Genomic DNA, 26831 nt, shown 5'->3' with positions numbered 1-26831 from the left:
GGTCTTTCAGGAGTGTCTTGGTTTCTTCCGCTTTATTCACGCCTTTCAATAGCTCCCAGCTTGCCCGAGGAAGAAATCTGAGGCCTGTCAGTGTTGATCTGACTCTCCCAGAGGGGCTTCTTGAGACAGACAAAAGGCTCTTCATCCTCTCAGGGGCAGTTCATCCACAAGGGTTCCCAGCACGGTGTGCTGGAAGTGAAGCATCAGATAAGAGGCTGCCATAATAGCCCTGGTTTTGTTTTGTTTTTAAACAGTGCTCATATTCAAGAATTTTTTTTGATCAGATGAGCAAACACAAGGGCAGGCTGGGACAAGTGTTAGCAATAGAAAGGATGGAGTAATACACAAGTACTCGAAACCAAATGCCACTGTATGCACAACTTAATAATAATGTGAGTGGAGACAGATTTGTATCTTCATTGGGCTATTTTATTTCTTTAAGAAAATAGTTTTAAATTGTGCATTGCTTGCTCAAACAGACACCTGGTGAAAATCTTATGTTGCTACTTCAGTGAGTTTGAGGTCCTGCCATAGGATTAATGCTGGGAGATCCCACTGGCTGCATGAAGACTATTGACCTCAAGAGGGTCACCTACCAGCATCCTGTTGAAGTGCCTTGTATAGTTATTTTAGTAGCTATTTGAAGAATTAAAGTAACTATGTCTACACTTATGGGGGATCGACGCTGTGGAGATTGATGCACCCACTAAATCGACCATGGATTGCTCTCCCGTCGACTCTGGTACTCCACTGTTACTAGAAGCATAAGGTAAGTTGACGGGAGAGTTTCTCCCATTGACCCAGGGTGGTGTGGACACCGCAGCAAGTTGACCTAAGGTACATTGACTCCAGTTACATCATTCACGTAGCTGGAGTTGAATAACTTAGGTCAACTTACTCCCGTAGTATAGACCAGGCCTAACAGAACTTGTCTTGCTTGTTTAAATGTGTAAAAGTGCCATATAATGTTCTGGGGCATTTTATAAACATTATAAAATAAGTATTAATGGATCCCAAACATCATTTAAAAAAGCCTTTTCGTCCACCAAAACAAACTGCTCCATATCCACCCACTGTATATCCCTTATTAACCTCCTTCATTTTCCCCACCTTGACACTCTCACACAAAAAGTGTGGTTGGGGAAAATAGATAAACTTAAAACATGTCCTAAAGGTCCCGCAATCCTACCTAGCTTTGGTTGGACCCAGGGTGAAAGAGCATTGTAGAATCAGGACTTTTCTAAATGGGGAAATTGATTAGCACAGCTATAGTGGAGAAATCATATTAGAATAAAGTAATTTTTGTTCTGGAATTGAATGTCACAGGGGGAGTTATACCAGCATGACTATGGAGGTAAAATTATTCCACTGTAACAATGCTGGTCAGTTTCCCTGCATAAAAGAGCCATAAAGGCATACTTACCAAAAACACCCTACTACTGTCTCCATCCCCTTTAAACCAGGGAAGCCCCACAATAGACACAGTATCACACAGGGATAGAGACAGGGCCAAAATTTCCCCTGCTTTGTGCTATTCCACCAGTGCAAAGCTGCCCTAAAAGTCTGCTTAACAAGGGGCAGTGCAAGGATGTATCTGAGCCCTAGATCCGGATGTCCTAGGTGCATGTAATAGTCCCCTTCTGATCATTTGCAGCCACCTTTGCACCCCTTCCTCCAGAGTTGCATCAAGCTTTCCTCTAACAGACCCACAGTTCCAGGCCATCATTTCCAAGACAGCGGGGACTCAAGTTGTTATTAAATATCCATAATTTCTGACTGCTAAATGATAGTTTGCTATATGAACATTACAGTAATTAACAATAACTTTATAAAAAGTTAATAGAGTAGATTTTTTATTTGTAGAACAGTCTGTAATCTAATATTGACCTACATAATGTACAAATACACAAGCCATGCTATTAGCTGCATAGAAAAAAAAAATCCTGCAAATATTACTGTATTAGACTGCCAGCATTTCCACACTACAATTAAAATATATGTTCTAGAAGTCTGAATGCTTAGGCAGCCTTTTCACATTCCCCACTCAGTGACTTCACTGGGAGTCTGGCCTTAGTAAAGACTTCAGGATTTGGCCTTGAATCGTTCAGAATGAGTTTTAAAGGAAACAAATGTGCAATTTGCACATACAAAGCAAGGGTGTGTCTACACAGCAATGTAAACCTGGGATTGAGCTTGGGCTCAAACCTAACCCCTAACACCAATTATGCTAACCTAGGGCTCAGACCTAGGACCCAGGACCCTGCATGGCTGGAGGGCAAGCCCATGTTAAGTTGGAACCCCGGGTCCAAGCCCTATTGCTTTCCTGTGTGCACGCAGCCCCAGCTTGATTTGGGTCCCAGAAGTCCTCAGGATGTATTGTTCCTGGCGGCAGAGGAGAAGTGCTGCAGGCAACCAGCGTAGTGGCTAGAAGCGCTACTACTGCCTGATCAAGCACGCTCCTTCTGACTCTGGCTCCTCCTTGCCGCTGCATGGAGCTTGCCTGGAGCAGGGAGCCAAGCTGACAGGCGGAAGGCGGGTCCTGGCCACTGGTATGTTGGGGGTTATCCCTTCCCTGGCTGTGCTGAGCTAGAAGCTCTGCTGCCTCCCTTCCTGCAGCCGGCCCCAAAACTTCCTTACAGCGAGGAGGCGCCAGAGCCCCTGCTGTGGGAGGCTGCAGGGAGGTTTTGGGACAGGCTCCCATTCAGCGCCCTCACAGTACATGCAGCACCAGCGAGGGCAGTGGGGGCCTGGGAGAAAGAGCCAGAGAGCAGAGCAGGGACTAAGAGGCTGCCCTGCAGGGAGAGGAAACAACAGAGCTCCCAGCTCAGCATGGCCAGGAAAGGGATGACCACCCAATACCCTGGCTACTCCCCCTCCTTGAGGGGCAGCTACCTGGTCCCTGCTCTGCTGTCTTGTCCCTGCTGCCCTCCCTGGGGCTGTGTATGCAGAGGTGCCTTGGCAGCATGCACTGTCAGGGAAGTGAGTGGGAGCCAGCCCCAAAACCTCCCCACAGCCTCCTAGGGATCCCTTATACCTGCCTCCCAGGGTGCAGCAGGGGCAGGAGTAAGGGATCCTGCAGGGTGCTGGAGCACACTGCACCCCAAGTCCTAGGAATGCACTTCACCACTCCACAGCCGGCAACAGCCAGGCTGGGGTGTGTGTGTTCTTCCTCTGAACCCTACATTTTATGTCAAACTTCATAACAAACAGACAAAAATAAATAAAAAAACAACCAAACAAAAACATCTTCATTGAACATCCCATGTTAAAAGTTAACAATTGCAAAGTTTCATTTTAATAGTCTGACAGGCCTGGAGACTAATGTGCCAATTATCCTCAGAAAAGGTACACATGGGTGTTTTCCTGCCAATATAACTCAGCCTTGCGCTGGAGAGCCCTATTCTCAGATTAGATGGTAGTCCAGTATAAACCATTCTCAAACTGCAGTCATTCTACTGAGACAGCCACTAAAGGAGCTAATTATGCAGTTTATGCACTCATGTGCTCCTTATGGGCACCTGAGTCCCATTAACAGCACTGCCTCAATTTGGAAATGGGGGGTAGGGGGCAGTAGAGTTTCCCCCACAGTGCAACACATTCGTAGGGCTAGAGTGTCAACACCTGGGAGGAGGGGGCCCTAGGCACTCTGGGAAAGGGTTCCTTTGACTTAGAATCATAGGGTTAGAAGGGACCGCAAGGGTCATCTAGTCTAATCACCTGCCAAAATGCAGGATTTGTTGAGTCTAAACCATTTAAGACAAATGGCTATCCAGCCTCCTTTTGAAATCCTCCAGGGAAGGAGCTTCTACAGCTGCCCTAGGCAGCCTGTTCCATTGTCCTACTATTCTTACAGTTGGGAAGTTTTTCCTGAGGTTTAATTTAAGTCTGCTATGCTGTAGTTATAACCATTGCCTCTTGTCCTGCTCATGGTGGCAAGAGAGAACAACTTTTCTCCATCTTTTTTATGGCAGCTTTTCAAGTATTTGAAGACCATTATCATACCCCGCCCCAGTCTCCTCTTTTCCAAACTAAATATACCCAGTTTCTTCAGCCTTTGCTCAAATGGCTTGAGTTCCATCCCTTTAATCATCTTTGCCACTCACCTCTCAATCCTTTCCAGTTTCTCTACATCCTTTCTATACATTGGTGACCAAAACTGGACACAGTACTCCTGCTGAGGCCTAACCAGTGCTGAATTGAGCGGTACTCTCACCTCCTGTGATATGCATGCTATGTCTCTATTAATACAACCTGAAATTGGACTTGCTTTTTTTGTAACAGCATCGCACTGGTGACTCATGTTGAGGTTGTGATCCACCACAGCTCTTTGCTGAATTTCATTCTGTTGTTTATAGCTCAGTTCTCCAGTTTATCAAGATTCCTTTGAATTTTAGCTGTATCCTCCAAAGTGTTTGCAACCCCCTCAGCTTTACATCATCTGCAGATATGATCAGTATGCTCTCTATACCTACATCCAGGACATTAATAAAGATGTTAAATAGCACCGGATCCAGAACAAATCCTGTGGAACCCCACTTGAGACTGCCTTCCAATTTGACATCATTCCATTAATAGTTGCTGTTTGCTGTTGTTTAACCAATTATGTATCCAGTTAATGGTAGTTCTGCTGAGCCCACATTTCTCCAGCTTACTTATCAGAATGTCATGTGGGAGTGTGTCAAATGCCTTGCTCAAGTCCAGGTATATTACGTCCACTTCATTCCCTCTATCCACCAAACCGTTTACCCTGTCAAAGAAGGAAATCAAACTAGTTTGGCATGATTGTTCTTAGTAAATCCATGCTGGCTGCTAGTGATTATCCCTTTGTCTTCCAGGTATTCAGAAATAGAATGATGTATACATTGCTCTGGTAGCTTCCCACATATTGAAGTCAGGCGAACTGGTCTATAGTTCACTGGCTCCACCTTTTACTCCTTTTTAAAGATGGGCACTGCTTTAGTCCTTCTCCAATCTGGGACCTCTCCTGTCATCCATGAGTTTGTGAATATTATTGCTAGTGGCTCCGAGATTTCTTCAGCTAATTTCTTCAACACCCTGAGGTGAATAGCATCAGGCCCTGCTGACTTGAATTCATTCAAATTAGTTAGAAGATCTGTGATGTGTTCTTTACTTATCCTGATCTGCATCCCTTCTCCTTTATTGTCTATGGTAACTTTGCTAGTCACCCAGTCACCTGTTATTTTTTGTGAGAAGACAAGCAAAGTAGGCATTGAACAGCTCTGCCTTCCTATCATTTTCCATTACCATCTCACCTTCTCCATTGAGCAGAGGGCCCACACCATGCCTGGTCTTTCTTTTTTGTCTGACATATTTGTAGAACCCCTTCCTGTTGTCTCTAACATTTCTTGCAAGCTTAGCTCATTCTTTACCTTGGCTTTCCTGATTTTTGTCTCTACACGCTCATGTAGCAGACTTGGGTCTGTGCACTGCAGTGTGGATGCCAGAACCCTAGATTCAAGCATGGGTCATAAAATACTTAAGTTAGGGTTAAAATGCAACGTAGACATTTGAACCCAGGGTTCCCTGACGTAGGTCAGCTGACTCGAGTCCTACTAACCTTAGGCTTACATTGCTGTGTAGACATACCCCAAGAGAACAGGGAGAACATGGGGGAAGGAATATCATTGTTGTGTTAGCAAAGCTAGTCAATGATATGTGCAATATCTTTATTTAGTTAAAGCAGCTTGACAGAAGGAGTTATTTTGCACTTCTTAACATATCTTTGTCTTCCAAATTTTGCTGACATCGTTTCCTCTTTGCTGTATTGTTCCCAGTAGAAAGGGTAGGTCACTTGCAGTAGGGGCATGGATATTGGTATGAAGGACAAGAGTCATGACTGAAAATATAGGATATATATTAAGGCTTGGCATATGGTAGTGGAGACTTTACGGAAACGATGTGGTTAAAGATGGAAAAAAGAACTGAATCATAAATCACGAGAGAACAGATTTTTACCCTGAGATATATTTGTTCTCCTTCCTAGCCCAATAAACTGAAAATATAATATGTTTTTTGTTAAATTGGACTCCCCACACAATGATGTCTTCAAGATTTTGGTCCCACTCTACAGGATTCATCTGAGGTCTGCAGCACGCATTGCGTCTGAACTTGTCCCAAAACCTGCCCAAACTTTGGGGATGTGTTGATTCATCTGATTAGAACTTCAGGACTTGGGCCTCTCTCAATAATGGGCTGAATTGCTATACAGAATCTGAGCAACTCATGCTTTGGGGAAGTTTGGATTTAGATGTGATTGTGGATCTGGGCGTTGCCACTTGGATTCATTGCTACTCTTAAATAATATTACCACTGTAAATAACACCGAGCTCAAAATAGTAAAGGTTTAAAAGACAGTAGCATCAGACATTCAAATGTTGGTATTTCAGTGTTTGTCACCCTGATACTTTCACCTTCACTGTATAATATCATTGTATAAAGGGGATGAAAGCTAAACTTTGATGTTTTGTTTTGTTTTTGCAGTGGTGCTCTTCTAAAGAAGATACTCAGTCGGCCATGCTTGAGCCCAATTTCTGTTGCATTCTGTAAAGTTGAGCAGTAAGTTTTACTGGCATGCGTATTTGCAGAAAGCAAATGTTAGAGTTGCCTGCAAGGGAAGGCTTCTGGTTAAAGCACTGGGTTGGGATACAAGAGATATGGGTTCAGTTCTCAGCTCTGCCAGAGGCTTCCTGTTTGTCCTTGGGCAAATGATATAATCTCTCTGTCCCTCCTCTGTAAAATAAGGATAATAATAATTGCCTACCTCTCCTGGGGTACTGTAAGGATACATTTTTTAATGTCAGGGAGGAGCTCAGGTACTGTGGAGATGGAGCCAACTAATTCCTATATGGATATATGTACTCTCAACCTGAATTTGCACATGCCAGTATTCAGGCCAGAAGTGATTGTCCATTCAGGGATCATAAAAGGACTGATCTGACCATTCATGAACGCCCATCGTTACTTTTTGAATATTCATGATCAATGCATAAAATAAAATATTTGGTGTATAATATCAGAGTGAATAAATTCTAGGAAACTGCCATCGGCAGTTCCATGGATGTTCTGCAAGCAGAAAAAGGGGCTAAATTTGCTGAATAAATTACTCCTCGTCAATCATTTGGTCAGTTCTATGAAATATCATCATCGTCATAACACTGTGTTACCAAACAGCAATGTTGGGTTACAACATAGTGATGTGTCCATTGTGAAATTGTGATGCATCACCACTCTGTGCTGCAGCAAATACCAAGAAATCACAGCACAAATGATTCAACTTTGTGACAAGATGACTTTGACCTGGAGGATAAAGTTGGAAAAAGCAGCCAATTCTGCTCTGCAAATTGCCTCAAAATGCACCTCCATCATGATCTCCAAGTTCATCATATCTAGTCCAGAACTGGGCCTCTCCCCAGCAAGTCACTGCTTAATTAGGTGATGGTAGTTTTTGAGAAGTAGACAAATGTCCACTAGGGACTAGACTGAAATTACCAGAGTTATTTTACTTGCAACCTACTTTGAATCTAGGTCTCTAGAAGTGAAAGGCAGGCAATTGCATTAACCCATGTTTTTCTAAGCCCTTGATCATTTGCCTTTCAAATTAGGACTATTTTTGAAAATTTCCATCCACCTCTAGAGACTTTTTTGTAAGAGGAAATGGGACTTTTGCATCCCAGCAAATCCTAAAGAAAATAAATCATTGCAAGCTCTTTCCTAAAAGCCATCACAATTTGGATATTTTTGTATCCTGTAGCTGTCCATAGTCTATCCCTAATTTAATTCCTTCCAGCACAAGGAACTGCTATCAGAAAATTGCCCTCCATGTGTCCCATCAGGTGCTCTTATAGCCTAGTTACCAAAAAAAAAACATTGTTTGGTTAACCATTTTGGGTACTGATTTGCATTGCACTGCAGATTTCCCACTAATCCCTGTATGCTTAGATGGAATTCATCAGTTAACAAAAGTAGTTAAACATATACCATTAAAGGCTAAATGCTTAGGGATTGCTCAAAATCCACAGATGCTTCTTGAAAGAGCTTTGGTTCACTGCACAGCCAGTAGTAATGTTGTCTGGGCTGAACATAGCTGAAGAGATATGTGGCTGATGTAACTTTGGAAGGTCACAGTGGCTGTATTTGCTGGAGCTTATTATTAGCAGGAAACTCTATTTTTGCTATCGAGTGTGCTTGTCAAATGCAGGCTCATTATCAAGGGGCACTGAAGAAGTGATATTCCCTGAGAAGCTGTCCTTCTTATGACCGTTCAATAGTATCCATAAATGAAGATTTAATGTGTTTTGTGTGGAAAACAGAATCTGTATTCCATCCATTTTGAGTCACAGGAAAACAAAAGCATAAGCAGCACTGAGCCCTCTCTCCACGGATAATTTTGTGAAGAGCAGCAGGATTTTGGCAGCATATCTGGCTTCAGAAAACAACCACAGTTATAAAATACAGGAGTTTAGGGGTGGTACGGTTAGTGAAAATGGCATATTTTGAGGCACAGACTTCAGTGATTCCTGAAGTTCCCTTCTTTATTTTCCAGTTTTATTTTTTTTTTCTGTGTATCATTTTCTTTCCTTTGCATGTGTTGCACATCTGCTCTGCAGGCTCCAGCCAGGAGAATAGCCATATGAGGACCTGAAAATCTCTTCTGTATTGATGCCAGAAGACAACTTTATATTCATTCCAAATGGCATGAAGAACCATTTGTCAGTTTTCCCTTTACCTCCCTTCTAGCGACTTAAATGTATAATGTTGTCTAAAACACACAGAAAATAACCTCTTTGGTGACAAATTTCAATCTTCATGTTAGTTTAGTTCCTAAAACACTGAAAAACGTAAGGCCAGAAAGTCCCACTCCTTAACCCTCTGTGAACAAGCAGAAGGACTAACCTCCCGCTCCATTGTTTTCAGTAGTTTTCACCCTTGTTTCTTCTGGCTTTTTTTTTCTCCGTAGCGATATTGTTCTCTGGAGGTGGATATATTCATTTAAAATTCCTCCAAAGTCTGGCCATTAGCTTAAGTTAATGTTCAAACCTCTGCATTGCCTTCAGAATTTTCAGTGAGGTTCATATTAATTTTCAAGAGATATAAATCAGGGGACAGTGTACAGGAAAGACAGCCGGCTTTAAAATGGCTACACCTGACTCACATATCTACAGAGAAGTGGCTTATATAGATATAGTTGCTTCATGTCTGTCTCCTAGGAATTGCTTGTCAGAAAATGAAAAGTCAAAGAAGGTGAACTTGAATTGTATTGGACAGAGCAGTGTTTAGAAAAAAAGAATCTAAGGGCCCAATCATATTCTTATTCAAATCAACAACAAACCATCCATTCATTTCAAAGGGAGCAGAGCTGGGTACAATATTCTTAGGCATAAATAGCTATTGGAAGGTAAATGTGAACTTGGAACAAACACTAGCTTCACATATGAATCTGGTATTAAAGGAATGTGGGATTTGTTCACAGAGGGTGAAATTCCCTTCACTTGCATAATGCTCAAATAATCTGGTTTATGATGGTGAAATGCAGGCAAAATCCACCTTCCTTGCTCCCTGGCATGGGCTCCGGGATTCAGCACAGTCCTAGCACTGCCCACTACCAATGGCCATAGATAGACTCTCCATGCTACTTGCACAGAATGTTGGATTTACATGTCAATCAGCCCCCAGTACCATGCCAGCCTATGCACAGCTGGTGCAGAGACCTCTTGGGCTGATGTTGCAGTCTGAATGGTAGTGTGGATTGGGAGGAGTGTACAGGCACAGAAACTCATGCCTGGGAAGCTGAACAGAAACGTGTTGCAATCACATTGAAACCATAATTTACAGTAACTTCTCCAGATATCCCGCCCTTGATTCGTCCTGAACATGGTTTGGACTGGGCATCTCTGAGTGCCCAATGGTCACCCCCTCATGCTGAAAGGCTCAGTCATCTCCCCTCCATCTAACCCCATTTATTTTTTAACCTTCTAGATTTGGCTCTCCTGTCCCCACCTACTCTGCTTATTTGCCAGTGGTAACTGCTTATTTGCCAGATGGGAGTTACAATGAACAGCTCCCCCCAGTGGTCCAGGTTGGAAATATATCTCCTATTTTAATAGTGGTCTGATTATCATTATACTCTCCACAAATAAATATCAGTTCAGAAAATGTTCACAGCCTTACACTGATCCTCTGTACTCTCTATTTCACACAGAGAAAACCCAGATGGCAGCAACAGGAACAACTGGTATACAGTGTTCAAGCCCTGTACTTTGGAATACTGTCACAGTTTGTGTTTGGTAGCAGCAGTAAGCATTAATCCACAGGGAATATAGGTACTTCTCAGAGGATGTAATGTAATAGGTACATTGGGCAATACCAAAGGTACATTTTTTTTCTCTATACACGATATGGCATACACCATGTTAGATACACAGGACATACACCTGTAGTCTCTTTTATCTTATATTTGGAGCGTAAACGCTTTGGGCCAGAGACCATCTTTCTGTTCTGTGTTTATACAGTGGCTACCATAATATGGTTCTGGTCTGTGGCTGAGACTGCTAGGTACTTCCACAATATAAATAATACAAATAGTACATGGGGTGGGGAAATTGGGAATAGTAATGCTAACTAAACATGAAATGATTGTCTTGATCTGCCATGCAGTCCTCTTTAATCCTTAACATTTGCTGTGTTTTCAATCAGCTTTTCCAATGTTACTTGCCATCTCCCTAATTGTTAAAGTTGTTTTGAGTCTATCTTTTAAAACAGGTTGTTCTTGTTGGGTTCACCACTTGATATCTGACTTCAGACACTTCTGTTCTGGCACAATCTTAATTTCCCCTCAGTATTCCTTTCGGATTCCCTAGCTAATGTCTGTCTGCTTGTGGAATCTTTTCCTGTTACTTCTTTGTAAATTCCAGAGCAAATAACATGTATTGTTTTTTTTTTTTTTTTTTAGAAATACCCTCCTCATTATCCCAGCCTTCTCTAACAGGGTCTCTTTTCTTTTTCGCTGGTCTTTGGTTATTTATGCATGTGAAAATACATCTCATTTTTATGGTGTTGAATTAACAGTGCAAATGTTATCTCTGATTCTCCTTAATATTGTCTGTCTCTTTTGCTGTTCACTAATGGCCAGATTCTTTCCCTCCTTGTTCATGTTGAATCGTACCTTGCTCCATGAGAAGCCCCGTTATTGTCAATAGGACTACACATAGAGTAGAATATCACTCACTGTAGGAGTGGCAAAGCTTGGCACTAAATTAATATTGTTTTTCTTCTCTATCTCTATTTCTTTTTTATATGCCTGACTTCAGTGGGAACTGGATCAGGAATTGACACTCAGTTCTAGATTGTTTAGTGTTCCAAATTTCATTCTCTAGAATGTAAGCAGAATACATTCAAGGGTTGCCTTCATTAAACGGTGTGTGTGGGGGGAAGGAATGAACGGAGGGAGGAATCAATTTTCAAATGGAAGATGACAAAGCCAACTTTAATATTCTTCCCTTATCTTAATTTCCTCTTGGTTTACTTGATTAGGAGAAAATAGTTTGAAATATAGAAGGACCCTCATAAACTTAATTTTACCAGTTTTAAAAGATCACAGTTAAGGTGACACAAACTGTGGCAAAGAACTGCTAATTATGTATGTCAGATTATAACTTTTATAACACTGAACATGACCTCATTTTGGATTAAGTAAGGTTCAGATTGCAGCTGGGAGTCTAGTTGAAAACCTACATTTAAATTGCCTTTGAACTTCTGATTGCTAGGGGAGATAAAAAATAGGAACTCACCCCTCACCACCACCACGGTTTTGCTGCAAAGGGAAGTTTTAGAACCAATGGATGACATACAGTAAACAGCACCCTGTAAGTATCAATTTTTGTGCCATTCAGTACTAGGGATGGTTGAATCTTAAGAAGTTTGGAGTTCAGGTTTGGATAAGCACCCCAAACTTTGGATGTATATCTGGAACTTATTCAAAACCCTCCTGTCTGCAAAATAGACCTAGATATTTTGTAAGAACAGGCTTTCTTATAAGATTTCTGGAATTTCTATTTCTTTCCCCTAAACCAGTCAATTCTTTCCCATTTATTACAAGCCTATAGTCACTGGGCACAATTATAAAATTGTTATTCAGAACTGATATTGGACTAAATTCTATTCTGTAGTGCGCTCATAGAGCCCCAGTGAATTCAGGTATTTTAATGATATTATGGAGAGCAAAATCTGGTCTGTTTTCAAATGAAATCCCTCCAAAGTTAATGTGAGCTTTGTCTGTATGAGGAATGAGTGAGAACTTTAGTATAACATCTCAGTGCAGAATTGGGGGAGTATAGGAAGAACGGAGACAGTCTACATAACTACTCATTTAAGATAGAGCCAGTAATTATTTTCCTATTTGTGTAACTTCTGCTGGTTTTATAAAGAACATTGTTTTCTTTAAATAAACCCACCAACTTTGCTGGACATTTCAGACGTTTACATGAGAGCTGTTATCCTGGATTGGCTCCCATGCAACCCAACAGATCTTTTATTTTAATATTATTTTTCTTTTCCTGTCAGAAGTATGTTTTCAGTGTGAGTATCCTGGAATCAATATTTTGCAGGTAGAAAAATATTAAACCCACTTTGATTTTTCTCCTAACAAGAAAATCTGCAAAATGAATCTAATCAAAAATGGCAAAGTTTTTAAAAAATGCCCTGCTATTACAATTTCTACCTTTCAGTTTGCTTTCAGATCACTTACTGACATTATTTTTCAGTGTGCAAACAATTAATGTAAATTCTTTGATGTGATTCCTAATAGAACTGAAATTAGTTTTATTTTACTTTCAAGTGGAAACCTCAGCATTGGTTTTTTTACAGCCATTAACCTTTACAGTCGCAGTGTATTTATGCTGAGCTATAGATTTTGTTTTCTCGGCATCTTCTGTCAAATCTCCCCTTATTCTTTTGATAGGAAAAGCAAAGTAAAAGGCTTTGGCAGGGTAATTCAACCTTGCCACTCTGGGCCACTGGGAGAGGTGCTAGAGGAGACTGGGTGATATGCTCATTCTTACTAGCAGTGAAGACCTTTTACAAGGTCTTTCTACAGAGAAGATGAACAGCCTTTCCTCTGTACAGCCTTCCCTCATGGCTGACTTCTTCACTCGTATGGGAGTGATAGGCTTCCAGACATAAATACGGCAGCAAACGTCAATTATTTTGAATAATTCTAAGAAGCTTTAGTTTAATCCTTTCTACTCTGTCCCAAGTAATATTTCTGTAGCACAAACATATGCTGTCTCAGTGAAAAAGAAGCCATATTTTAGACTGAGTTATGGTGGAGTGAGTTGATTCCTTATGTTTGTTACTGAGTTCTTCATGGACAAGACAACAAGCAAGAAACTGTATTTCCTTTCCAAGCCATTTCCACTTCATAGCAGTAACTCCACTCCCTGTCAGCATTCTTATCTGTTATGCTCATATCTCTGCTTAGCAGTCAGTCCTGGTTTGGTGCTGTAAAGGTGTAATGAGTGCTTTGGGTTTATGGATTTCTGCAGCTGCTTAAAATGGAATTAAAACAATCATGAATTAACCTCAGATTTAAGCCTTTTGAAAATCCAAGCCAGGTTGCTTTAATCTTCACAAAATCCTCTTTCATTTTAGAAAAAAATAACCAAATTCACTTTCTTCTCCTGCTATCCATACACTCATTGTAGTGAAGCAAGAACATGAAGTTGATTTTTTTAAAAAAGTACACTGCCACTTTTGAAAATCTGCAGAACACTTTAAAACAGACACCTGGCATTCGTGGTGTGCATTGTAGAATTAGCATGGCATTCTCTACTAAAGGCAATGATACCTTGGCAAATTTTCAGGTCCTTGTGTTTAAAGAGAATCTATATGCCCCCATTGGACATTTGTATTTGGCTAAACCCCAGCCAGAGGATGGATAATAATTTTTTATGTTTGTGGGTAAAATTATTATTATTAAACCAATGTACCCACCTAAAAGGTCAAAACAGAGTACAAATAGTGACATTTTTAGAATTTTGCCTATAAAAGTGAACAGTCAAAAGGTTTTTTGCACTTGGACATCCCAGGTTGTGCTGTGTGTTGTTAGTTACTGTTTACTTTTGTTTAGTGAAATTCCTTTAATTAAGCCATTCTACCTTCCCACTAAACAATGTCTTTTACCTTATCCCTCCCAAACTCAGAGTCATTTATTTTGTGCCCCAGCCAGGTGTATGTTTCATTCTTAGGTCAACTCATCAATTATCAGATGCCCACATGGTTGTAATAGCTGGAGAGTTTACAGCACTTGCAGTCGGGGTTTGCGTTGTGGTCATTACAGCTACCAACCAGGGTCTCTGCGCACCACTGTTCTGATGGGATCAAACTCATGCCTACCTCAGGTAAGGAGGGTGGTTCTGTTACAATAAATTGCAATAGACATATCTGATTTGGGGTTTCCTCTGAGAGGGTTCATACAGCTTTACTGTTAATATACTTTGTTTTTATTCATTAAGAAATAAAAGCACAAAGATAGTGTGTGTTGGGGTGGGGAGTTCCCTCAAACTTTTTTGCAGATTTTTTTTTTTATTCCCAAGCTGCCACGTGAGCTGCATGCTTGACTGAAAAGAAAATAATGTCTTAAGTGGATGTGGACCAATGTCAACATGTTGTTTATGTCAGTTCACATTTGTGTGCAGAAATCAAACATTGCTTTGTGGAAGCATTCAGATTTGCCAATAGGTGAACTGATCCAGTGGCCAGCTATGGGAGCTTACCTAGCATCTCACAAATAGAATGGCAGCAGCTGCCTTCCCATGGAACGCTACTGAACAGAGAACTGTCAGGTATAATAATTCATTCTCTTTTTTTTCCCTTCTGTGTTCGTAATTTCTTTTAAAGACCAACAAAGAGAGAGAGAATGTTATGCAATGGAAAATTCCCCTTTCTCTCACCAGAAGCCCCCATACTATGCAAGAACTGGATGTATTGTTACTTGCTGCAATACAAGGCTTCCTTTCCAATTTTTAAGCCAATAAAACATGTACAGATGTTCTAACAATATACCGCCTAAGCCTTTTAAAATAAAGTTGTTAGACAACAAGCAGTTGAAGGGGAATGAATGTGCAAACTCGAGTTGGCAACTTATCCTCTAAACTGTTTTCAGCTCTGATTTTAGTAGTTTTTCCTCACCCGTATTTGGTTATTTTTGCTTGCTCATTCATTTTTACACTGATTTTGTTACTTTCTGAAATTCCAAATTGCTTTTACCTCTTTCAAAGTGTTGTTGTAATTTCTTCTTCTCTATTTGTTTGGAGCCAGGCCTGGTTTGCTAGTGGTTACCACAGGACTGAGCTGAAGCTTGAGCTTGCTTATCGTTTCCGTCACACCTCTGGATATTGCTGAACTGTGCTGAGTTTTTGTTGCTACTATTGGACTATTAAATACTGCTGCAGAATTGGGTGCCTGTATATTCTGACTTACCAACTTTCTGGACATTTTGGCTTTTCCATATGTGTATCTTTCCATTCTTGTCTCAGGAATGCCTCAGTTAAAAATATTTAATGCAAAAGTTGGGATCTCCATTCCTTCCTTTATGAAGATTCTGACTCCAGAAGGAACTTGTGCTGAGTTGGGCCTTATTGCTCAAGTAGTAGCCTTGAAATCTACTACTTACTGCAGATTCATAGATTTTAAGGTCAGGAGAGACCATTACGATCACATAGTCTGATCTGCAGAACACAGGCCCAGAATTTCACCAAGCATTTCTGAGATAGATCTTACCTTTTCTCCTCAACCTTTAATCAAAGCTGCATATCTTTCTGAAAGATATCAGAATGTAGCCCAAAGAAAGCATGACTCCCGTTAAAAAATCTGATAAGTTATTGGCCAATATTAGATCACTGGAACCAGCCCTGCTCTCACTGGAGTCAACAACAAAAATTCCAGCTCAGTGCAACAGTCAGTATTGGGCCCATTATTTCTGAGGTAAGTTCTGGAGAAAATAAGAATCCAAATCCAGACTCACTTGTCCATTAATGATACATCTACACTATGAGCTAGCTGTGTGATTCCCCTGCTTGTGTACACATACCCTCACTCATTGAGCTAGCAAGAGTATCCATAGCAGTGTAGCCATGGTAGCAGAGGTAGCAGTGGTGGACGCATGGCTTAGCCAGGCCAAGTATGTACCCACCGGATTCAGGCAGATTTGTATTAAGCATGACTAAGCCTTGCCTCCACTGCCACTGCCATGCCAACACAGCTACACTGCTATTTATACTCACACTACTTTGAGAGCTAGTACATCTCAAGTACATGAGAGGAGAATCACACCTCTAGCTCACAGTGTGGACATAGCTTAAGCACTGAGAGCATACAAGAATACAATCTGGAATTGCTGGTGTTGTCATATTGAGATATGATGGCATTTACATTATTGTATTTGCAGATCTTGTAAACAGCTTTGTTAGCATGTCCTTCTGGAGACTGCTTTAATGGAAAAGTCCTATAGAACTTAATAGGTATGAAACCAATAGGGCTCTATGGAAATGACTCTAAAATACATTGAATATAATAAAGAATGCATTTTCTGGTCATAGAATTCTGTAGGATGGTTCAACAAATCTATAGAAAGATCATTAATTTCTTTTACATTCCATAGGGCTTTTTCCATAAGGGGTAGTTTAGCTGCTTCTTCTAAATTGTCTCCTTTTGTCATCCATATTACTGCAGTAGTGATAGTTCCTGCTGAGAGTCTGTCCAGCATCTCTTGGGGCTCTACTCTCTCTCCTACTGTCAGTCTAGACATTAGTGTTCCAATTGCCAGAAATGTCTCATCTTGGTATCTGAATCAGATCAAACTCTTCATGCATTTTTACTAGCCACTATCATCAATAAAGATTCCAAAAGGAGAATCTGACTGGCAATTTTGCTGGTGATCCGTGAGGCAGAAAATAATTGGTACCCTTTTCCAGTACTACTAATTCTTATGTATAGCTTGGATATGTGGCAACGATTAAAAATTTATATCTAGTCCTTCAGGCCCCCGGAGAAATAATGAAGGGGACACTCAGATATGATGTGGTCTGTCGTTTGTGCCTGGTGACAACAGTCGCATACAGGTGTTCGCTTCATTTTCCATTTAAAGAGGGTTTGTCCACATCTCTCAGGAAATGTCCAGATGCGATTCAATCGGCACCAATCTTTCTGACATACATCAAAACCAGGTGGTTCCTCGGCAGGGCCAACAATAAACTGTTTTGAGCAGTTGAAATACTCCATGTGGCTCTCCACTGAGCCTCAGCATTGGAGTAAGGGTCTTGATGTGGTTACATAAAGGATTGCAGGATTTTAATCTCGTCTTTGGCGGATGTCAAGGCTAATTCCCCACTCTGGCACTTCAAGTGCAGAAGGTGGGGGTCCGCAAGGATTCTAAAAGTTAATACTGGCCACTCCAGGCTTGTATTAAACTTCCAAGATTACAGTTTTTATCTGAGCTTGGATTGGTAGGTGTTGCCACCACCCAAGTGCAGAACCCCTTTGAGAGCCCAGGAAGGCGCACTTGGGAATTCGTTCCTGTGGGGTACCCTCCAGCCCTTTCACCCCCCTCCGGGGAAGAGCTGAGAAAGAAAACAAAAGGAAATCAGCTGTTGCCACCAGCTAATTAAAAACATGTGCACAAACATCTTAAGACACAAATCCAATTCTGTTCTTAAAAATGGTACATTTTATTAATTAAAAAAAAGAAAGAAAATACACCTGGGAACTCAGGCTATTGATAGATTTTAAAAGAGCAACTACAAGATGTAGCAGATCGAGCACTCACCGCTGCAACGCCTCCTGCTGGTTGTTCGGGAATTAGCTCAATTCCAGTCCTTGGAGTGCCTCCTGCTGGCCGATGTCTCTCCTGCCTCGGGCCCTGTGTCCCTCCTGGACCCCGGTGCCCCATTCCCTTGGGGTTCTGCCGACTGCAGTACCCCCACACTCTGGGTTTCCCCTCTCAGGGGAACCCCCAACCCTCTAAGCCCGCCTTGCCTCAGTGGCTACTGCCAGTCATCATCTAGCCCCCTTTCTCTGGGGAAAACTGCAGTCTGTAATGGCCACTCATCATTGGCAAGGGGGTTGGACCAGCTGCCTCTGCCTATCCCCATCCTGGGCTGCACCTCTTCAGCCTTTACCAAGGCCTCAGCCTGGAGAGTTCCCAGGCTGGAGCTCCCCAGCTCCTTTTGCCCTTCCCCAGCTCTGCTCTGCTCTGCTCTGCTCTGCTCTGCTCTGCTCTGCTCGAGGTACCCTGTGCTCCCAGACAGTTAGGCCCTTCTCACTCCAGGGCTGGAGTGAGACTCTTTGCCTTCTGGCCCTGCAGCTCTTTTATAGGGCCCAGCCTTTTCCTATTGGCTCTCAGCCCCAGCCCTCATCCAGGGCTGGCTTTTAACCCTTTCAGGGATGGAGCTGGGTGACCGCCCTGCTACACAAGGATTAAGCACCAAGAATAGCTTTCTTGAGGTCCAGCTTAAAGGTTACAAGCAAAACAAAAGCACCTGGGGTTAGCACAGAGGAGTCCACAAGTCATAAATAAATAAAAAGAGATAAACCTAATCACGTCTTTCTAGACATTTCCTGATCTACTTACATGCCTGGGGGTTCAAATGAGTAGCTTCTAGGTATGATACTGAGGATTTTTCATACCTGGCCCAAAGCTTCCTATAGCATAGCTGTTGCCCTGTCTGCCTCTCCCCGGGAGAACAACAACAGACAGACAGAAGGGAAGTCTTCCTTCAGTTTTAAAAAGTTCTAGCCTTCCCATTGGCTCTTTTGGCCAGGTGCCCACTCCCTTCCTTTTACTTATGCATAGCAGTGAGACTTTTTAACCCTTTACAGGTAAAGCAATTAGAGAACAGCTACTAAGAGGGATTTTATAGCTACTCGCTGGCTGGATGTCCATAAAAGGGAGCTCCACCCCCTTCATTTATCACAGAGGGTTCTGCAGGTCATCGTGCAGCGGGATCCTCACATTTGAATTGACATGGTTGAAAAAGCGAGATGTCTGAGCAGCTCTTCTAATCTGAGAAGGCTGGATGTGCGATAGGACCGGGAGCCAGTCGACCTGAGTCGATTTGAATGTCCCTGACACTATGCACATAGCGTTATTGAGTTGAGTGTCAAGGAGTTTAGTGTGACTGCTGTGAGATCACACACATGGACTGGAGGCCCATGATGTTCCAGTCAGTTTTCTGATAAGCGCGACATGAGTCCTAACCTTATCATGGGTGTTCTTGAGGTGTTGTTGAAAAGTCAAGCTCCAGTCCAGTGTAATGCCAAGACTGTGTTTTCCACTGAATGCATCCGATAAAGTGAGCTGTAGCTCACGAAAGCTTATGCTCAAATAAATTTGTTAGTCTCTAAGGTGCCACAGGTCCTCCTTTTCTTTTTGAAGATACTTTGGGTTAGCCTTATGGCTGATGCTCTCACCGCAGAACTGCACATCGAGTTTTGTATTAGCCATTTTATTGTTCAGATGGAAAGTGGTCACCAGGGTTTTTTTTGGGTTAGACCTAAGTTTCCGGTGTCGGAAATAATCAGCCATTGTGCTAAGATCTCGGGTTAGCATGCAGCTGATGGTATGGAGACTTGTATGCTGAACAGCTAGGGCAATGTCATCTGCATACATGTATTTCCTCGAATCCGTCGCTGGTATATCCACAGTGTATATATTAATAAGTATTAGGGCCAGGATGGAGTCCTGTGGGATGCCTGAGTTAAGAGTTCTTGGTCTACTGATCTGGCCATTAAGGTGCACCTTAAAACGGTGGTCTGTGGTCACTGCCACCAAGAGGCTGATTGTTCACCTGCAGTGAATGATGTGGTCGATCTCGAGGAGGACCTGATTCCAGATGGTGCCATATGCTGAGGACAAATCAACAAGGGCGGTCCCTGTCTTCAACTTATATTGGAATCCTGCCTCAGTATGGCCGGTGAGTAAAGCTACCTGGTCATAGCAGTTTCTCTGTGTGCAAAATCCTGCCTGCTCTACTGGAGGATGTCTCTGATAATGTCAGACAGATGGCAGTGTCTCTGTCTCTGCAGTGCTGACGGTAGTAAAAACTAGTCTGTCAATAATCTAAGGTGATGCAACTGGGCTGACCCATAGGTATGTGTTTTCAGATAGGCTGATGCCAACTTCCCTTTTAGTAAATGCAATCTGAACCACTACATTTAACTTTGCAAAATGAATCGCAAACCCAAGAGAGAATTCTTGCCCATCTGTTGGCCTTATTGCAAGTGCAAAGACAGTAGTAACAGGAGCAGCACTCTTATTTGCACCTGCAATTAAGACATGCGTGCACAACTAATGGCATGAATTTAGTAACATGATTTTTTTGAAATCCAAAAGGTTGATCCTTCAGTGGCATGAAGCTTAGCTGGTGGTTTGCAGACTCTGGAATGTTTTTGGTATTTTGACAATACACATCTCTCCTCTTGGGAGTGATCAAATAACTCCCTTGTTGTCACAGCACCCTGAACTGTGTCCAGTGGGTCATGACTCCACTCTCCTTCAGACCTTGGAGATGTTGTCAAGGAGGCAGTATTACACATGCATAGTTCCTCCCTGATTGTGCCATTGGGGCTTTACATCTAATTATCAGTCAGCTGTGAGGCAACCAAAGAGTTTGGAAAGGAAGACACTAGTTCTTATGGCCTCTGCAGCTGCCTAAATGGTTCCATGCCTGAGCCAAATGTGATTATGTTTGGTCAAACTTGAGCAGAGCTCCATTATGTTGAAGAAAGAAATTAATATGCTCCTTATTCCAGTGTAAGCATGGTCCAAGTTTTGGAACTTGGGGCTCTCTCCTGTTCTGTTGAGGTCAATGGGAGTTTGGATATTGACTTCAGTGGAGGAATGATCTGGGTCTAAATGTGCAACTGGTAGATACAGATGTACTTGTTTTGCTAGCTAGACTCCTTTAGAAGTGTTTCATTCAACCACATAACAATGGTAATAGTTTGCATTAATATACAGTTTTCATCTTGAGCTTCTCAAGCAATGAAAACATGAATTAATGTATTAATACTCTTGTGAAGTAGGTAAGCATTATTATTCTCATTTTACAGATGGGGAAACTAAGGTACAGAAGAACTATGATTTTTCCAAGGTCAGGCAGTAAATCAGTGACAGAACCAGGAATGAAACGTAGAACCTGACACATCATCATATGATCTAACTACTAGATTCGTCTCCCTCACTGTACTGTAACTTAGAGGCAGCCGCTCATGGACAGTGATAAAAAGCTTTATTAAATTACATAAAAGCAAATGTTTCCTTGAGGTAAAGAATGCATTTTGTGTTTTCCAGAATAATGTATGTAAGAGCTCAGAAGCATGAGACAAATAACCTTTTATGAGCAGGTCTTTTTGTTCTGATTCTTAATAGCCTATATCATTTTAAATTGGCATATTCTGTTTGATAGTCGCAATTTTAAGTAAACAAATCTAAAACAGTCATGGAACAAAGCATAGCCAGTTGCTAAATGTTTCCATTTGAAGCAATGTTGTTACTGTCCAATATGCCATTTGAAGTCGTAGTGTTTTGCAAGCAAATGTGATCGAGTATCAATAAGAATAATTCTGTGAAAAATTCTGTGAAGCAAATGCTTGTATTGTTTTAATTATAAAGACTGTCATGCCAGCATTTTCCTTTTGTTTTGTGAACAGTTGACAAAGAGACTATTGGGGACCATGGCAATGGTCATGGAAATATTGCTGATAGCAATGTGTACTTCCAATAAATTAAAACCTCTAGATCCTAGCTCTTTCACTGTAAATACAAGCTGGAGCCCATTCTTAACACATATGGGAAGGGTTGGTTTAAAAAAAAATCTAGCAATCATTTGTTAAGCATTTGTGCCATGAGTACACATACATATAACAGTGGAAAATGTCACGATCAGAATTTAAGGTTTAAGCCTTTCAGTTAAACACAAACAACAGCAACAAGAATGTAGCACAGCTAGTAGAAAGAACACACATGCATGCACCCGCACACACACAAACATACACACACAGTCTCTACTAGTTTGTAACCAGTTACTTAAATGTTTTTTGTCCATGCACAATATGGTTAACACATATTTAGTAATCGTGGTAGGTAATGACATGTCACTCTCATGCCTACTATATGGTGATCTTTCTGTAACCAGGTTGCTTCAAAGACGCATCTTACCAAAAGTGCACCTAAGTCACTGTGATGGTTGGTTGTCCTTCCTCCCTGAGTTACTAGGACATCTCAGCATTGCCTGACTAGCTGCTGATACTGCTCAGTGTGAATGTTCTCTAGGCATTGTCCCCGGCTGAGTCAGTCTGACCAGCTGCCCAAAATGCACTGATACAGACACAGCTAAGCAGAATGGTAAGCGTGGATGCAGAAATGTGGATGCAGAAATGTGGATGCAGAAGCGTGGATGCTTTCACAACAGAACGCAGCTGCTTTGTGGATAAAACACAACTGAGTTTGTTGTATCCAGATCAGAAAATGGTGTCATGATCTGGTCATAAGAATGTCCATACTGGGTCAGACCAATTTAATCTAGCCCAGTATCCTGTCGAGCCCAGTATCCTGTCTTTTGACAGTGACCAATGCCAGGTGTTTCAGAAGGAATGTACAGAATAAGCAATCATTGAGTGATCCACCCTCTTTTGTCCATTCCCAGCTTCATGGCTTGCATCCCTGATCATGTTGGCCAATTCCATTGATGGACCTATCCTTTAGAAACTTATCTAATTCTTTTTTGAACACCATTGTAGTTTTAGCTTTAACAACATACACTGGCAACGAGTTCCACAAGTTAACTGTGTGTTGTATGAAGAAGTACTTTCTTTTGTTTGTTTTAAACCCACTGTCTATTAATTTCATTGGGTGATCCCTGGTTCTTGTGTTATGTGAAGCAGTAAATAACACTTATTTTTTCCACACCATTCATGATTTTATAGACCTCTGTCATCTCACCTTTTAGTTGTCTCTTTTCCAAGCTTAAAGGTCCCAGTCTCTTTTAATCTCTCCTCATGTGGAAGCTGTTCCATACCCTTCATCATTCTCTGTACCTTTTCCAATTCTAATATATCTTTTTTGAGATGGGGCCCCCAGAAGTGCATGCACTATTGAAGGTGTGGGTGTACCATGGATTTATATTGGTATTATGATATTTTCTGCCTTATTAGCTATCCCTTTCCTAATGATTCCCAACATTCTGTTTGCTTTTTTGACTGCTGCTACACAGTGAGTGGATGTTTTCAGAGAGCTATCCATAATGACTTCAAGATCTCTTCTTGAGTGGTAACAGCTAATTTAGATCCTGTCATTCTGTATGTATGGTTGGGGTTATGTTTTCCAATGTGCATTACTTTGCATTTATCAACATTGGATTTCTTTCCCATTTTGTAGCCCAGTCACCCAGTTTTGTGAGATCCCTTTGTAACTCTTTGCAGTCTGCTTTGGACTTAACTATTTTGAGTAATTTTGTATTGTCTGCAAATTTTGACACCTCACTGTTTACCCCTTTTTCCAGTTGTATTTTTCCAGTTGGTTTACAGTTGTATTCATAGTGTAGGAGGGGTTGTAATATACCTCAGTGCCTCACAGCATCATTTGATTACATGATGGAAAATGTGTAATGAAAAGGTTGCTTGGCACATGGTGATTCACTGGTTAAGTATTAATTATGAGAAGAGAACAATCATACCATTCTAGTATCATTCCAGCAAATTTTTTTATATCAGGGTTCTCAACCTGAGGCTCATAGACAGTGTCAAAGGTCACTATGACCCTATCCTTCCCATAATGCAAAATGGGAGAAGGGTCCCAGCTAGATCCAGACTAGAGGGAAGCCAGGTGCTGAGTGTGGGGAGAGGGTAGTATGGAAAAGGGAGTCTCTTTATGGAAAATTATTGTTCTCTGCCAAGTAGTGTAGTTTAAGGAAGGAATAAAATTTCTTTCTTTGGTACTTATATGCCCCCTTCCATCATCATAGTAGCTGAGCACCTCACAACTTTTATATATTTACTCACCCAACACCGTTGTGAGTAGAAAAGACTATTGCTCCCATTTTACAGATAGGAAACTAAGGCCAAGGAGAATAATTGCCTTATCCAGGATCACACAAGAAATCTGTGGCAGAGCAGGAACTTGAACCCAGGTTTCCCCAACTAGTTCCCTAACAACTGGACCATCCTTCTTTAGAAAAACAGTGGAGGGAAATCAGTGACATGTAGGTCCCTTCAGCAGAGCCCTCCCCCTAGGGATGCACTCCTTTCGCCTCAAGTGCGCCCATCTCATCCCTTAAGAACTTCACATACAATAAGAAGACAACATTCAACACAAACAGTTTAAATCTCACCATATGTTCATAATAATAACTATTAATACTGCAATAGTGCTCAAAAAAGATGCTAAGTGTTGAAAATAAAACATTTGGGAAGACCCAGGACCTGCCCTGTGCTGCTGATTTTGCTACTATCTGCAATTTAGACATTTATTAAACAGCCAGTTGCTGGTTAAAAGCAACCCCCTTTAAAAAGTGGTTTTGCTAAAATTGATGAGAAAAACTGGGACGTATGCTCTGCTGCATCGATAACTACTCATTTAATGAAAGACACAGAGGAAAGTATGAAAGCAATTCAGAGTACAGGATTAGGAAGCCCCTCGAGTTCGTTGCAGTGGAAAGAATTGGACACGATACAAATTACTATTCTGATTTGGTAGCATTTAACATCCATATTGCATAGGTGAGTGTGACTACACAAAGTGCAAGGCAATGGACTCTCACACCCTCAGTTTCTCATGTTAGGCATACAAAATTTCAGACTTACAGAATTAGAGAACACTTTTGAAAATGTGGGCCTTTGTGTGTGAATACATCCGTTGGGTCAGTTCTGGAGAAGGGAAAGAAACACTAACGGGGAGAAATGGCATGTGTATGTTAGTAATGCAGTAGTATCATGCAGACTGCAATACCAAATACCATGTGTGTAATCTGTTGCACTAGATGAAGAAGATGGTAGCTGAATCACTGACCAGATACTCTTTTTCCCGCAAGGTTTGGCCTCAAACAATGAGAACAATGTGGCACATGGAAATACAACCTTGGTGGAGCTACTGTAAGGCGAGTGAATAACTGGTTGGAAAACCATTCTCAGAGACTAGTTATCAGTGGTTCACAGTCATATTGCGTAGAGTCCCACAGGGATCAGTTGTGGATCCAGTTCTGTTCAATATCTTCATCAGTGATTTAGATAAAGGCATAGAGAGTACACATATAAAGTTTGTGGATGATACCAAGCTGGGAGGGGTTGCAAGTGCTTTGGCAGGTAGGATTAAAATTCAAATTGATCTGGACAAACTGGAGAAATGGTCTGAAGTAAATACGATGAAATTCAATATTGACAAATGCAAAGTACTCCATTTAGGAAGGCACAATCAATTGCACACATACAAAATGGGAAATGACTGCCTAGGAAGAAGTACTGAGAAAAGGGATCAGGGGTCATAGTGGATTGCAAGCTAAATATGAGTCAACAATGTAACACTCTTGTAAAAAAAAGCGAACATCATTCTGGGATGTATTAGCAGGAGTATTGTAAGCAAGACACAAGAAGTAATTCTTCCACTCTACTCTGCACTGATAAGACCTCAACTGGAGTATCATGTCCAGTTCTAGGCACCATATTTCAGTAAAGATGTGGACAAATTGGAGAAAGTCCAGAGAAGAGCAACAAAAATGCTGAAAGGTTTAGAAAACATGACCTATGAGGGAAGACTGAAAAAAATTGGGTTTGTTTAGTCTGGAGAAGAGAAGGCTAAGAGGGGACATAACAGTTTTCCAGTACATACAAGGTAGTTACAAGGAGGAGGGAGAAAAATTGTTCTCCTTAACTTCTGAGGATAGGACAAGAAGCAGTGGGCCAAAATTTCAGCAAGGGCGGTTTAGGTTGGACATTAGGAAAAACTTCCTGTCAGGATGGTTAAGCACTGGAATAAATTGCCTAGGAAAGTTGGGGAATCTCCATCACTGGAGATTTTTAAAGCAGGTTAGACAAACACTTGTCAAGGATGGTCTAGATCAGTGTTTCCCAAACTTTGGATGCCACTTGTTCAGGGAAAGCCGGCCGGGCCGGTTTGTTTACCTGCTGCGTCTGCAGGTTCAGCCGATTGCAGCTCCCACTGGCTGCGGTTCGCTGCTGCAGGCCAATGAAGGCTGTGGGAAGCAGCGCGGGCTGAGGGACATACACTGGTCTAGATAATACTTAGGCCTGCCATGAGTGCAGGGGTCTGGACTAGAAATCCTCTCAAAGTCCCCTCCAGTCCTATGGTTCTATGGAGTATAGGATTTCCATTGGGAAATTGAGATAAAAAGGGTATTAATTATATGCTGCAGGGGCACTGTGGTGAAGTGAATTAGTGATATGACTAGGCATCAGAAGACATTACTTTTTAATCCTGACTCTGATGCTAACTTGTATGATGTTGGAAAACACACATCAGTGCAGCTGGGTGAGAAACAGGAAGAAATGGCAATGAAAATTTTAACAAAGTATTTTTGCCATTTTTTCATAGAAATAAAATTTCAGTAGAAATTTCTAGATGGCTCTTCTTAACAGGACAGTGTTGCCTTTTCCCCAACCATAAAAGAGAGATAATTAAACTTTGTCTTACAGTGAGCTACTGAACTGATTTTCTTCATGCTTGATTTCTTATATCTCACTGGAGTTTAAAATCAAACTGAGTCTCAAGACTGCATGCACTTTGATGTAATTTAGTATATGTAAAG

General features: G+C 41.5%; 1 long non-coding RNA gene across 1 annotated transcript; it reads left to right on the top strand.

Annotated features, from left to right (window-relative positions):
- Positions 1-13823: 13823 nt before the first annotated feature.
- On the top strand, positions 13824-21688 carry LOC140907462 (uncharacterized). The gene is made up of 3 exons (XR_012157502.2): positions 13824-14414; positions 19866-19985; positions 21124-21688. It is a non-coding gene; the product is annotated as an uncharacterized LOC140907462 (long non-coding RNA).
- The last annotated feature ends 5143 nt before the right edge of the window (positions 21689-26831 follow it).

This window comes from Lepidochelys kempii, chromosome 2, assembly GCF_965140285.1.
Source record: "Lepidochelys kempii isolate rLepKem1 chromosome 2, rLepKem1.hap1, whole genome shotgun sequence".
NCBI lineage: Eukaryota > Metazoa > Chordata > Testudines > Cheloniidae > Lepidochelys > Lepidochelys kempii.
This window is presented reverse-complemented; position numbering and strand designations above follow the sequence as displayed.